The sequence below is a fragment of the Pseudophryne corroboree genome, chromosome 6 (genome assembly GCF_028390025.1).
Source record: "Pseudophryne corroboree isolate aPseCor3 chromosome 6, aPseCor3.hap2, whole genome shotgun sequence".
Lineage (NCBI taxonomy): Eukaryota > Metazoa > Chordata > Amphibia > Anura > Myobatrachidae > Pseudophryne > Pseudophryne corroboree.
This window is the reverse complement of record NC_086449.1, coordinates 286,448,808-286,463,830: the sequence shown is the minus strand read 5'-3', so window position 1 is coordinate 286,463,830 and position 15,023 is coordinate 286,448,808. Positions and strand designations below refer to the sequence as shown.

Below are 15,023 nucleotides of genomic sequence, written 5' to 3'. Positions count from 1 at the left end.
TCCTCAAATCTGCCTTGCCAACAACTCCCTCAGGCAGGGAGGCAGTGTTAGAGGCAATTCACAAGCTGTATTCCCAGCAGGTGATAGTAAAGGTGCCCCTACTTCAACAAGGACGGGGTTACTATTCCACAATGTTTGTGGTACCGAAACCGGACGGTTCGGTGAGACCCATTTTAAATTTGAAATCCTTGAACACGTATATAAAAAAATTCAAGGTCAAGATGGAATCGCTCAGGGCGGTTATTGCAAGCCTGGACGAGGGGGATTACATGGTATAACTGGACATCAAGGATGCTTACCTGCATGTCCCCATTTACCATCCTCGCCAGGAGTACCTCAGATTTGTGGTACAGGATTGTCATTACCAATTCCAGACGTTGCCGTTCGGTGTATCCACGGCTCCGAGGGTCTTTACCAAGGTAATGGCCGAAATGATGATACTCCTTCGAAAGAAGGGAGTTTTAATTATCCCGTACTTGGACGATCTCCTGATAAAGGCGAGGTCCAGGGAGCAGTTGTTGGTCGGGGTAGCACTATCTCGGGAGGTGCTACAACAGCACGGCTGGATTCTAAATATTCCAAAGTCACAGCTGGTCCCTACGACACGTCTACTGTTCCTGGGGATGGTTCTGGACACAGAACAGAAAAAAGTGTTTCGCCCGGAGGAGAAGGCCAAGGAGCTGTCATCTCTAGTCAGAGGCCTCCTAAAACCAAAACAGGTGTCTGTGCATCACTGCACGCGGATCCTGGGAAAGATGGTAGCTTCCTACGAAGCAATTCCATTCGGCAGGTTCCATGCAAGAACCTTTCAGTGGGACCTGTTGGACAAGTGGTCCGGATCGCATCTTCAGATGCATCGGCTGATAACCCTGTCTCCAAGGACCAGGGTGTTTCTGCTGTGGTGGCTGCAGAGTGCTCATCTTCAAGTGGGCCGCAGATTCGGCATACAGGACTGGGTCCTGGTGACCACGGATGCCAGCCTTCGAGGCTGGGGGGCAGCCACACAGGGAAGAAACTTCCAAGGACTATGGTCAAGTCAGGAGACTTCCCTGCACATAAATATTCTGGAGCTGAGGGCCATTTACAATGCCCTAAGTCAGGCAAAACCCCTGCTTCAAAACCAGCCGGTACTGATCCAGTCAGACAACATCACGGCGGTCGCCCATGTAAACCGACAGGGCGGCACGAGAAGCAGGACGGCGATGGCAGAAGCCACAAGGATTCTCCGATGGGCGGAAAATCACGTGTTAGCACTGTCAGCAGTGTTCATTCCGGGAGTGGACAACTGGGAAGCAGACTTCCTCAGCAGGCACGACCTCCACCCGGGAGAGTGGGGACTTCATCCAGAAGTCTTCCAACTGATTGTAAACCGTTGGGAAAGGCCACAGGTGGACATGATGGCGTCCCGCCTAAACAAAAAGCTAGAAAGATATTGCGCCAGGTCAAGAGACCCGCAGGCGATAGCTGTGGACGTTCTAGTGACACCGTGGGTGTACCGGTCGGTTTATGTGTTCCCTCCTCTTCATCTCATACCAAAGGTACTGAGGATAATAAGGAGAAGAGGAGTAAGAACTATACTCATTGTTCCGGATTGGCCAAGAAGAGCTTGGTACCCGGAACTTCAAGAAATGATGTCAGAGGACCCATGGCCTCTGCCGCTCAGACAGACCTGCTGCAGCAGGGGCCCTGTCTGTTCCAAGACTTACCGTGGCTGCATTTGACGGCATGGCGGTTGAACACCGGATCCTGAAGGAAAAGGGCATTCCGGAGGAAGTCATTCCTACGCTGATTAAAGCTAGGAAAGAAGTAACCGCAAACCATTATCACCACATATGGCGAAAATATGTTGCGTGGTGTGAGGCCAGGAAGGCCCCAACAGAGGAATTTCAGCTGGGCCGTTTCCTGCACTTCCTACAGTCAGGGGTGACTATGGGCCTAAAATTGGGTTCCATTAAGGTCCATATTTCGGCTCTATCGATTTTCTTCCAGAGAGAACTGGCTTCACTACCTGAAGTTCAGACTTTTGTTAAGGGAGTGCTGCATATTCAGCCCCCTTTTGTGCCTCCAGTGGCACCTTGGGATCTCAACGTGGTGTTGGATTTCCTAAAGTCACATTGGTTTGAGCCACTTAAAACCGTGGAATTGAAATATCTCACGTGGAAAGTGGTCATGTTGTTGGCCTTGGCTTCGGCCAGGCGTGTATCAGAATTGGCGGCTTTGTCATGTAAAAGCCCTTATCTGATTTTCCATATGGATAGGGCAGAATGAGGACTCGTCCCCAGTTTCTTCCTAAAGTGGTATCAGCTTTTCATCTGAACCAACCTATTGTGGTGCCTGCGGCTACTACAGACTTGGAGGCTTCCAAGTTGTTGGACGTAGTCAGGGCCCTGAAAATCTATGTTTCCAGGACAGCTGGAGTCAGAAAGACTGACTCGCTATTTATCCTGTATGCGCCCAACAAGTTGGGTGCACCTGCTTCAAAGCAGACTATTGCTCGCTGGATCTGTAGTACGATTCAGCTTGCACATTCTGCGGCTGGACTGCCGCATCCTAAATCAGTGAAAGCCCATTCCACGAGGAAGGTGGGCTCTTCTTGGGCGGCTGCCCGAGGGGTCTCGGCTTTACAACTTTGCCGAGCAGCTACTTGGTCGGGGTCAAACACATTTGCTAAATTCTACAAGTTTGACACCCTGGCTGAGGAGGACCTAGAGTTTGCCCATTCGGTGCTGCAGAGTCATCCGCACTCTCCCGCCTGTTTGGGAGCTTTGGTATAATCCCCATGGTCCTTACGGAGTCCCAGCATCCACTTAGGACGTCAGAGAAAATAAGAATTTACTCACCGGTAATTCTATTTCTCGTAGTCCGTAGTGGATGCTGGGCGCCCATCCCAAGTGCGGATTGTCTGCAATACTTGTATATAGTTATTGTTTAACTAAAGGGTTATTGTTGAGCCATCTGTTGAGAGGCTCAGTTGTTGTCATACTGTTAACTGGGTATTGTATCACGAGTTATACGGTGTGATTGGTGTGGCTGGTATGAGTCTTTCCCGGGATTCTAAATCCTTCCTTATTGTGTCAGCTCTTCCGGGCACAGTATCCTAACTGAAGTCTGGAGGAGGGTCATAGTGGGAGGAGCCAGTGCACACCAGTTAGACCTAAAGCTTTCTTTATAGTTGTGCCCAGTCTCCTGCGGAGCCGCTATTCTCCATGGTCCTTACGGAGTCCCAGCATCCACTACGGACTACGAGAAATAGAATAACCGGTGAGTAAATTCTTATTTTTTGTTTGCTAACTAGACCATAATGTCTCTGTGCAATGTTTACATTTTTTTTTATTAATTTGCCTAAACGTGTAGCAATATTTATTAGCTATTTATATAAGACACGGTGCGATATGCACTTAACTTTTCTTACGATTTTGACTATAAAGTTAAAATCGTAAGGAAAGTTAGTGCATATTGCACCGTGTGTACACAACTTGCGATGCTGATGCGCACTCCAGCAGGATTGGCATATCAAGAAAAAATAGATTGACTATATCGGCAGGGCCAGACTCCTGCCCCGTTGAATAGTTAATATCGGGCTGTGCGGCGCATCACGCCATGTGTACACAGCTTTAGTGAGAGTTTTTGTAAGTTGTATGTTTTCATTATTTAATGCTTAAAAATAAATAGAAAATAGTAGAATAATTTCTGAAATTCTTAATTAAAAAAAAAAAAATGATTGCAATAAGTGATCTGAGAATGCAATAGGGAGATGCCAGCATATATATGCTGGGTGGGCATATGATTTTTCTAATGTAATATCGACTGCTTCTCATAGATTAATGTGAGAAGGAATCCAGCTGCTGATCTTTGTCTGGGTAACACCTCCCAGAGTCAGCTGCTCATAGACACTCTGGGGTGCTCATCAAAGACTAAGGTGGAATGGAACTAAAGGGATGAATGGTGGTTTGAGAAACATAGGGAGGACACATCAGTCCCTGGTCTCCGTGTGGTGTTATAGAGTGGGCTGTCTCTTCTATTTGACTTTGCTGTAAGGCAGGCAGAAAGCTTACAGGTCATCTGTTTTTGTTAGATTAATTTGATTCAGCATTTAGAAAGAGAAGGCTGAAGCTGTGCACGCTAATGGCTCTCTGCAGGTGACATTGCAGTTGGTCAATGCTTACTCCCACCCCTCCATTAGAAATAAAATAAAGCCATGCCTTCATCTTGTTTTAAAAGAGTATCATCCCCTATACATGTTATTCTAACTCCCTATGTGATGCAGTCACCAGGGCTTCTGGTAGGAACACCACTATAATAACAGGACATGCCACGTAATTTAATTGCAACCTACTGCTTACAGCAAGGTCAGAGTGACAAGACAGCACTATGCTAAGTGGCTTTCCACAAAATACCAGCTTTTGCTTTATGTGTTGTAGATAAAAAAAAAAATGTAGCTTTTAAAATGTAGGCACAGTACAAGAAATGGGGGTTTTAATTTGCTTTAATTTGCTTTAAGTAATCCAGTTTATTTGTAATTACATTATATCAGAAATGTTATTATATACTTTTTTGTTATTTTTACATATTGGTTTTATACAAAGAAAATGACATTGTGAGAAGTAGGAGAAAGAAAGTGATCTCTTAAATCATCATATTATAGATATATTATAGATTACTTCAAATTGATACATTAATGCTGTGTTTCGGAATGAGATTGAACATTTTCTCATATGTTGAAATGTATCAGTGAGCATATAAGGTAGAAAAGGATGCTGGGAAGACATGGTTCTGTCATAGCCGCAAATGACTGAATTCAAATATGCAAATAATCAATATAGTTTTCTGTAATTGATTGGCAAGTTAATGATATAGCTTCAATTTTAAAAATGGGTAATAAAGGGTTACTTAATATTTTGGTGTAAACAAACAAGGCTCACCTATCATTTTCTGCTGACAACCCACAATATGTGAACGGTTGGTAATGACATACAAGCCCCCACAAATTCACTAATGTGTGGAAAATGAAATGAAACAGAAGAACCCTATTCCCATCACCACAAATATGAAAATAAGTATAGTAAATGTAATATTTTATGTGTACGATGGGTCTGCCTTGGGAATATAGTATATTTGATAGTACTACATGAATAGCTTGCATATACTATTATTCAGATAATATTGTATACTACTACTAAATTAACCTTCTAACATTAGGTAGGTACAACTCCTATGGTTACCAGGTAAGAGGGCAATGCTGAGTGGGAAGAAGACTAGTTATATGATATCTATGTGCATGTTAGTGAGATACTTTACATCCACCAGTTTCTCCTTTGTTTTCGCCAGAGAACCATCATTATCTATGTAACTAGGAATGCAGATATCACAAGTAATTTACAATATGCTGAGAGCCGCAGGTTATTTCCAGAGGCCCAACAGTTAGGTAATGTTGAGAAAAAAACAATCTAGTTACAAATAACCAGTAAGTATTCTGGCTGTAACAAATGTATATTACTCTGTGTTCTAATTGCCCTTCAAGCTATGGATTTCCATAGGTAATTGCAAACATTAATAGCACAAAGCCGCCTCTGCCCCTGTGCCATACTATTTCTGAACAGTCAATTTCGCTCCCCCCTCCCCTGCCATTTCCCCCACTCGACAGTGCTGACCATGTTGGTGTAGGAACTGCCTGAGGTTTAGTGCAGCATTGATTTTTTTCCCTCTCTCACAATGCTGACAAAACCATAGATCCAAGGCAGAAACAGAGGCACATTCAGCAGTGATAACATTTCTTACACTAAGGTTGAGCTGCATCAAAGATCAGCTCACTGTTTCTACACGCTGGTAAAATCCCAAATGTTTAAATATGAATTCCAATTTTCCTAGAACTAATTTGCCCTCCAAAAGTAATCCCTTGAAGAAGAACGAGGTACATAAAAAATGTATATCTGTAGGAAGCTCTTGCATGTTTGACCATCAAAGTGCAAACAGAAGGAAAGCCGTCATGTCTGAATTGCTTAATATTTAGTACATCCTACAAAGCAGGCCATTGCTTACTACTGTATATGCTTGCCAACAAATTACAAAAGGCAACAGTGGTGGGAGAAAAATAAATTATAATTTAAATAATCAATTTAAGTAACATTTTCCACACATGTAGTCAAATGTGTTTGAAACATGCCGTACATACCGTATTTACCATTATTGTGGATATTTGCTTTCTAAATCGAGTTATAAAACATACATTTTATGTAATACGTTTATAGGTTTAATGTATGTACTATTTTATCTTATTGTTAGAATTTTTGCTACATTGCCAAAACTTAATTTCTGCAAGTGAATTTTTGAACTTATGATATTATTATTATTATTATTATTATTATTATTATTGCTACCAATATAGCATTTTAATACATTAATACCAGTATATAGCTGATACAATTTTGCAGTGCTGTTCACAGATGAAAAAACAAACAAAAAACTATACATTTTGCAAATGTAAAACAATATACACTGTACTACATGCAGTTATAAATCTGGGTGGTATATGTTGTATAATACCTTGTACATAGCAGCTCTAGTTTAGCTTTAACCACAACAGGGACTGCTGGGAATAACATGATTGCACACCTTTAACCATGAGTTTGTGCAAATGAAGACTTTTAAGCACAAATAGTAATTAACTACTTTCTTAGCTGCAAAAAAGTCTTAAATGTCTATTTATCTAATAGTCCCCAAGGGTGTCTTTGTTTTGAATAGACTAAAAAAAATCTTAGCAACAAAATAAGCAGGCAATTTCAATCAATAGAGCTTGAGGACTATATTGATTACAAGAACTCCATTATTTAATCATTAACTCTATGTTTTCTGCAGTAAAATAGTTAAAGACAGATCTTTATTATAGTAGAGAGGGTACAAATATTTCAATAATTAATGATAGCCCTCATAATAAGTGTGTTGTGTCTTTCTCATGTTCTAAGGACCAGATAGATCAAACATCATGTGTTTTGAGCAATCTCATAACTCACAACCACCTATTTTGTCTGGGTTTTTTTCTAGCAGATTGATACATTTTGTGGTTTATATTTTTATTATTTTAAATCAAGATGGCAATTTTTAAAGAGCTGCTTTGTAAAACAACAATGTATGTTGTTTTCCAATGTTTTGGCATTTAGCAAATTCAATTGTGCGCTTTCAAAAACACCCTAAAAACTTGACAATAAACTTTGTATTTCATAAACTACCCTTTACTAAATGTTACCCTTACAGTCCAAAGAAATAATACTATCAACTTTTGATACTAAGGGGTCTATTTATTAAGCCTATGATGGAGATAAAGTGGACGGAGGTAAAGTACCAGCCAATCAGCTCCTAACTGTCATGTCACAGACTGGGTTTGAGAAATGACAGGAGCTGATTGGCTGGTACTTTATCTCCATCCACTTTATCTCCATCCAAGGCTTAGTAAATAGACCTCTTATTTTTATTACTGCAAATACTAAAAATGAATAACCCTTTATATGAACCCTCAGGAAACATTTAAAACTGGAAGCATGAATAGGTAGTCATTATTGCGTAAAGGTTTGAATATTTAAAAATATAAAGATGCTCCCCATTCTGGTATTACACTGCTATTGTAGTATATAATGATTCATCCCTTAATAATAAAATGGTAATAACAGAAGAACCACACAGCTTTTATTATTCCCTCATCTTATCTGCTTATGTTACATCTGAAATAACATATGACATCTCGTATATATGATTCAGAGATATTGTGTGTGTGTCAATAATAGCAGATCCATAAATGCAATTGTATTCAAAGACTGACATATCCCTAAGTAGAAATATAGTGCATCAAACATTATCAAAGTAGTCATAATTATCTGTGCAGGTTAAGGTGTACTATACTGTGGTAAAGGTAACACAGACTGCAATAAAACAACTACATTATTTGTATATGAATTTATAAGGGACTGATAAACAGCAACAATTTAAAATGATTCTAGAAATGCACATGACCAGATTTAGTCTATGTAGTCAGATGTAATCTTTTAATACAAATGCCCCTATGGCATACTTAGATACATGAAGAGGCTCCCTCCTAGGAGATTTTTAATTGTTGGAGAGTGAGGTTCATTTTGGGCATGGTGACATGATTCATGCCAGCACCCCCTCTCCCATCCTTCCCCCCCCCCCCCACACACACACACACATTCACACACACACACACACACACACACACACACACACACACCGTCATTTGCGGCACAACACAGTGAGGTGGTGGACCGAATGATAAAATTCACCACAAATCACATCATCACATTCCTATACTACCCACTACACTGGTGTGAGATTGGGTCACGCTCCCAGACAGTGGCATATCTATAATAGGTGAAGGATGTGTGGTGAATATGGGTAAATATTGGCCCTTGAATCTGCACCCAGAATATACTTTACTATTGATATGAGGTTGCCAGTAGGGCTGTCATTCCAGAAAGAAGGCACAAGAGATATAAAGGCCATGGCACTGTGAAAGAGTCTTTACCACCTTTTTAACAAATGCCACTGCTTCTAGGGGTCTCCTGGAATTTCTGGGAGAGCAGGCAATTGTGAACTATGGTGCTGTTATTTCAGCAACAAATGAATGACATTACTAAACAGCAGTGGCGTCACTTGGGGGGTGCGGGGGGTGCGGCCCGCACCCTGGTGTCACCTTTCAATGGGGTGACACCAAATAGAGCCACTCTCTCGTCCGCACCCCCTCCTCCTATAGCGGGCCACAGTCACGCCTGTCGCCCGCTATGTTTAACTACTAGACAAACATATACCCCTGCGCCGCGGACAGCGTGCTTCGGGTGCGCCGCCACCGCCGCCGGGGTTGTCACTGGGGTCCGTCCGGCACTGCATTGCGTCTCGGTCACACTGTCTTGTAGCCGCCGCTGCGGAGCTATGGACGGAGAGCAGACTCGCGAGATGATGACATCATCATCTCGCGAGTCTCTCTCTCTCTCTGCACTGCAGCGGCTGTGGCTTCAGGCTGGGAGGCTGGGAGGCTGGGAGGAGCGGGCGGGAACTCTGCGGGACAAACTGAGAGTGAGTGTAGCTGTGTCCTGTGGCGCAGCTCGCACCCTCAAAAAGCAGCAGGGGAAGGGCTGGCCTGTCTGTTCGTCTGGAGCTAAGTAAGTTGATGTAACTGTAACCTCCTGAGTCCTGTGCAGTCTATGTGACTGCTGTACATTAATACTGATAATCTGATATACTAAATGCAGTTCAATAAATGTTTATTTGAATATTAAAAGGTAAATTAGATTAGATTTTATAAGTGTGTATTGCATGGCATGAAAAATTCTGGGGGCCAAGACGTCATGGCGACCAGGTATTGGTGCCTGGCGACCTGGGCCGGGAACACTATGAGGAGGTGGCTGGGAACGTGGTGAGGAGGGGGCCGGGCATGCGGTCAGGCAGGGTAGTGTCTAGTTACCCTTCATGGAGAGGACCTTTCCCATAACCCCCTGGGTCCATGTCACAAACTATTTGGAATAGTAACCTGCGGCGAGCGAGACACCGAGCCTGAAGCGTGGCGAGTGAAGCGGAGCGAGACACCGAGCCTGAAGCGTGGCGAGCGAAGCGGAGCGAGACACCGAGCCTGAAGCGTGGCGAGCGAAGCGAGGCCGTGAGGGTCCAATGGTGCATACATAAAATGAAATAACCTCAAATTAATGGAGAACAGAGAAAACATTTACTGTAGGTGCTGTAAGGGCGGAAATTATCTTCTGCCCTCTCGTGCTGTCACTTCCTAGTCCTGATCACGAAGGGAACATAGACACAACCGGTCAGGCAAGGGCTGGGCAGCTATGGATAATAGCGCTGAGTGATAACCCTTCAAATGAGGCGCCGATCTCCAGCCATTCTAAGCTTGTGGATCGACAGCTAATCAGGAGCGTTGCCGGACTGCGAGCTCCTATTGGTTCGCAAATAGGCGCCACATTAAAAATGGCTCCTGGCCGCCCACCGCTCTGCCTGGTTATCCTCATCCCGATAGCCTAATGCATTGCAGCTTCGCGTTCCTGTTGCTTGGTCTCCCGCAGCCTGCCCGTCTGTGATCTCCACGGTGAGGGACCCGCATAACAATAAGTCTTCAGCCAGTGGTGAGTACAGTACTGTAACTGTTCATTTTTTTTAAGTGTATCTGGCTTTTACAAGGTTTTTTTGTTCTTGTGGATCTGGCTTTTTAAGTATTTTTTTATTAATGTGGATCTATCTTTTGCAATGTATTTTATGTGGATTTGGCTTTTTCAGTGTTTTTCATTTTTAATGTGGATCTGGCTTTTTACGTATTTGCAGTACTGCAGGCTTTGTTGCCCTCCTTGTAATATGGATACAAGATGCAGCACGGATGGTGTAGTGGTTAGCATTACTGCCTAACAGCACAGAGGTCGTGTGTTCAATTCCCACCACGGCCCTAACTGTGTGGAGTTTGCATATTCTCCCTGTGCTTGCATGGGTTTTCATCAGGTTCTCCTGTTTCCTTCCACAATCCAAAAATATACTGGTAGGTTAATTGGCTTCCAACAAAAAATAAACCCTAGTGTGAATGTGTGTTCATGTATATGTGGTAGGGAATATAGGGGGTCATTCCGACCCGATCGCACGCTGCACTTCCTCGCAGTGGTGCGATAAGGTCGGAAGTGCGCATGCGCGGCGTTGCCGGCGCCGGGCAATGACGCCGGGAACGAGGAAAGCGGTTGCAGTGGCGACCGCAAGAAGATTGACAGGAGGAAGGTGTGTCGGGGCATCAACTGACCGTTTTCTGGGAGTGGTCCAGCGAACGCAGGCGTGTCCAGGCGTTTTGAGGGCGGATGTCTGACATCAAATCCAGGACCTGCATCGCTGGATCCGTCGCACAGGGTAAGTAGGTATAGGACTACTCTTGTTTTGCTTAAAACTTTTAATGCATAGCAGGGCTGTACAAGTGATTGCAGCCCTGCTATGCTAAAATACACTCCCCCATAGGTGGCGTCTAGTTGATCGCACAAGCAGCAAAAAGTTGCTACGTGCGATCATCTTGGAATGACCCCCATAGAGTGTAAGCTCCACTGGGGCAGGGACTGATGTGAATGGCCAAATATTCTCTGTACAGCGCTGTGGAACATGTGTGTGTTATATGTGTATGTGTATTCGGCTAAATGGCGACATTTCAGGACCATGGGGGGTGACACCATGAGTTACCATACCGGGTGACACCATCCCTAGTGACGCCTCTGCTAAACAGTAGAGTAAGTTACCAGCTTATAACATAGGACAAAATTGGTACTGGGTGGGTATTGTAAAAAAAGGTACATAAAATTATATAGTACATCGGTTAAGTCAAGTGGTTGTGTGGTACCCAAAGAGGTGTTGAGGCACACAGGTGTTAAGAGTGACATTGTGTAGATTAGTTCAGAGTGTGTACCTTTAAGTTTCAACATGAGTGAGCTCAGAGTTTAATTTTCTAAATTGTGCTTAACAGTTTGATCCTGACACACTCCACAGCAGAGAGGCAAAGAGCACACAAACAATTGACAAACACTATGGACCAAGGGAATATTGACAAAGCAAACACTTGGGCTAAAATACATTTTTTTATTACCTTTAAAGCAATGAGTAATAGTTGTCTATTATTCACTTATAAATTACTTTAAGCTGACTCCTAAATATTTTAAGGTTTGACTATTTCTATTCTATTGCCATTCTGATTCAACCATCAATTAATATTCATCTATTATCTACTGCTAAATATTACCTAAATAAATCAATTAATAGATTATTAAATTAAAAGTTTTGCTTTATATTTGTAATAAATTAGTAGGGAAATTAGATTTACCTTTTCTAAATGGTAAGCAGATTGCTTAAGCCACTTAAACTGGGTACACATCACATGATGTGTGTACCCAGCGACACTGCAGGCGATGGGTCCTGGCAGGGGGACGGCATCGGCATGCGCATAAACACTTGCGCATGCTCCAACTGAGGATGTCATTGGCAATGTGCGGGAGCGGGCATCATCAGCGACATATTGTTTAGTGGCCCTCATTCCGAGTTGATCGGTCGCAAGGCGAATTTAGCAGAGTTACACACGCTAAGCCGCCGCCTACTGGGAGTGTATCTTAGCATCTTAAAATTGCGACCGATGTATTCGCAATATTGCGATCACAAACTACTTAGCAGTTTTAGAGTAGCTCCACACTTACTCTGCCTGTGCGATCAGTTCAGTGCTTGTCGTTCCTGGTTTGACGTCACAAACACACCCAGCGTTCGCCCAACCACTCCCCCGTTTCTCCGGCCACTCCTGCGTTTTTTCCGGAAACGGTAGCGTTTTCAGCCACACGCCCATAAAACGCCGTGTTTCCGCCCAGTAACACCCATTTCCTGTCAATCACATTACGATCGCCGGAGCGAGGAAAAAGCCGTGAGTAAAAATACTATCTTCATAGCAAAGATACTTGGCGCAGTCGCAGTGCGAATATTGCGCATGCGCACTATGCGGAATTTCACTGCGATGCGATGAAAAATACCGAGCGAACGACTCGGAATGAGGGCCGGTGTGTTCCCAGCTTTACAGTATTTCAGCAGTGAGCTGACTAAATTACTAAATAATTCTCAACACAGTCACATTCACAATATATTCTGACATAGGTAATATTAAATAAACCTCAACATTAACTGTGTAGGGGTCGATTCTGCATCTGATGAATGTCTGTGCACAGAGGCAAACTGCGAGTTTTGCATACAGTGCATGCACAGATATAATGTATGCATTTTTGCGTATGTCTGTCAGATGAAACTTGCCCAGATCTGTCTTTCCTTGAAATTGGGCATTTTGGGAGGGAACTGGGTGGCAACAAAACAGACCAGCCTAAGTTGTTAGAATATCATGGCAGTATCAGGGTATGTTAGGGGCATGTACCTAAATCTCTGTGCGATTCTAAGTCATGAGCACGGGGATGGGAGGGCTGTTTCAGATGGTTGTCTTGCACCTAACATGAGGATGGTGGATACTAACCTTGATGGTTTTGGCGACTGGTGGATAATCACTGAAGATTTCTGTTTGCAAATGCATGGCTTCTGCATCAGGTGAATGGAGTCTTGCAATAGAATAAAGCAGCTTCCGCAGCTGACTGCCAATATAGCCACTTTGTGTGAAACTCAGAATCAGCCCCATAGTATACTCAGGGCCTGATTCTAAGTTGGGAGCCAAGCAAAGGAGAGCAACTATGCACCATGGTAAAATCATGTTACACTGCAGGTGGGGCAAATCTAAAATGTTCAGAAAGATTTTGATTTGTGAGAGGTGTGTCCAAACTTAAATCTAAGTTACAGGGTAAAAATAAAGCTGCCGCATAAAATAGTAGCTGTTCAATCAATTTAATAATCCTTCTCAGATGCCTTGACGTGACCATGGCAGCTTAATCATATATTTGCAAATATATGTTACGATCCTGATGCTCAGGACAGGGGAGATCTTATGTAGTGAGTCCTGAGCACCAAGATGGAATGCTGGGATAGGGAAATGGGAAGGAAATAGCCCCTAGCACCCTACCTCCGTTGTCTTACCCGTGTTATCAATTCACGCCTGAACGACTATGGTTTCTTGGGCCCATGGCAGCCGCGTTTGAAGGGCGGATTAGGTCTGCCCAACTCCGATGCCCCCTCAGGTCTTAAAGAGAGACAAGGCGTGAACTGAGACAGGGTAATAACAAGGGGACCTCTAACTGAAACAACCACGCTAGGGGCTATAAACTACCTAAAAACTAAACGTATGTGCGGCACGCCGCCAAAGGAAAAAGAACTACAAATAAACCACTGTCCACTCCCCTACACGGCACCGCCGAGTTCCGGGGAGGACAGTGAAAGCGGAAACCTCCGCAAATGCACCAATTCACAGTAAAGTAAATACTAAGCGGCATAGGCCGCAACACACGGCAGAAGCCGCTACTCACGAAACCGGGCGAGAACCCCAGATGACAAACAGGTTCGCAAGGACTAGAAGGATTCCCAGGACCGGCTTCGGACCTCCAAAGTACCAAAGGGCAGGGAGCAAGATCCACCAAACACGGCTGACAGGAACAGAGTTCTGCAAGGCAGGAACAGCATACAAGAAGCTATCACCGGCGGGGCTGCAGTGTGCTGGCTAACATAAAAAGGCCCTGCTGGCCAATAACAGGAGGGCCAGCAGGACCAGCCCCCAGACCCTAATTACTAGTTGCCGTGCAGCTGCCCTGCTGCACGAGCAACCTAATTAACTATTCTTAGCAACGGGGAACGCGGTCCACCTGTGGCGTCCCCGTTGCTATGCACCCGGCGGCCCTGCACGCACGGCGTCCTGCGTTGCCAGGGACCCGGCGGCTATCGTGCGCACGGCGTCCTGGCGTTGCTAGGCGCCGTGCGGGGGACAGGGAAGGAGAGAGGCGCGGCGGCCGTGACCGCTGCTCAGTCAGGGCACGGCCGAAGACCGCCGCGCCTAACAATATATGCAACTGAGATCTCTGCACTTTTGTTATTATGTAGTATTCAAATCACATTGTTGATACTTTTCAGTGTGGTGGGGAAATACATGCAAAGGCAGACAGTATTTACCATGCATATGAAAATAATAAATATATTTGCATCCCTTGCAGTGCAACATAATTTGTCCAGGAGCATAGTTACTTGTCTTGAATGAGGAGTGCACTAATTTGCTGACCTCAGTCTTCCTGTTATTAAAGGAGCCTTCATGCCCTATACCAAAATGGCCTTTGCGATCTCTACTGAGCATGTGCAGGAGCCATTTTATTTTTTTCACCATGTAGTGTGTAATAGTGGAAGACAAAAGACTCCTGCTTAACTCCTATGAGAGACCTTATTAATACATGCCTAAGGAGCTGTTCCTGCATCCCTGCACCACTACCCATGTGCAGTATACACTCACTAGCTGGGGAACTGTATTGGACCCCACTCTGCTCAAGCTCCTATCCTTCACCAGTGTATATGTAACAATGAGTATGGCTATTCCTACT

At 44.0% G+C, this 15,023-nt stretch overlaps 1 long non-coding RNA gene across 1 annotated transcript in view; it reads left to right on the top strand.

The window, feature by feature from the left end:
• The window catches only part of LOC134935199 (uncharacterized), a 154,762-nt gene that overhangs the window by 97,969 nt on the left and 41,770 nt on the right, over positions 1-15,023 (top strand). The window contains exon 2 of the long non-coding RNA XR_010179978.1: positions 5,329-5,425. This is a non-coding gene — a long non-coding RNA (uncharacterized LOC134935199). The remainder of the gene's footprint in view (positions 1-5,328; positions 5,426-15,023) is intronic.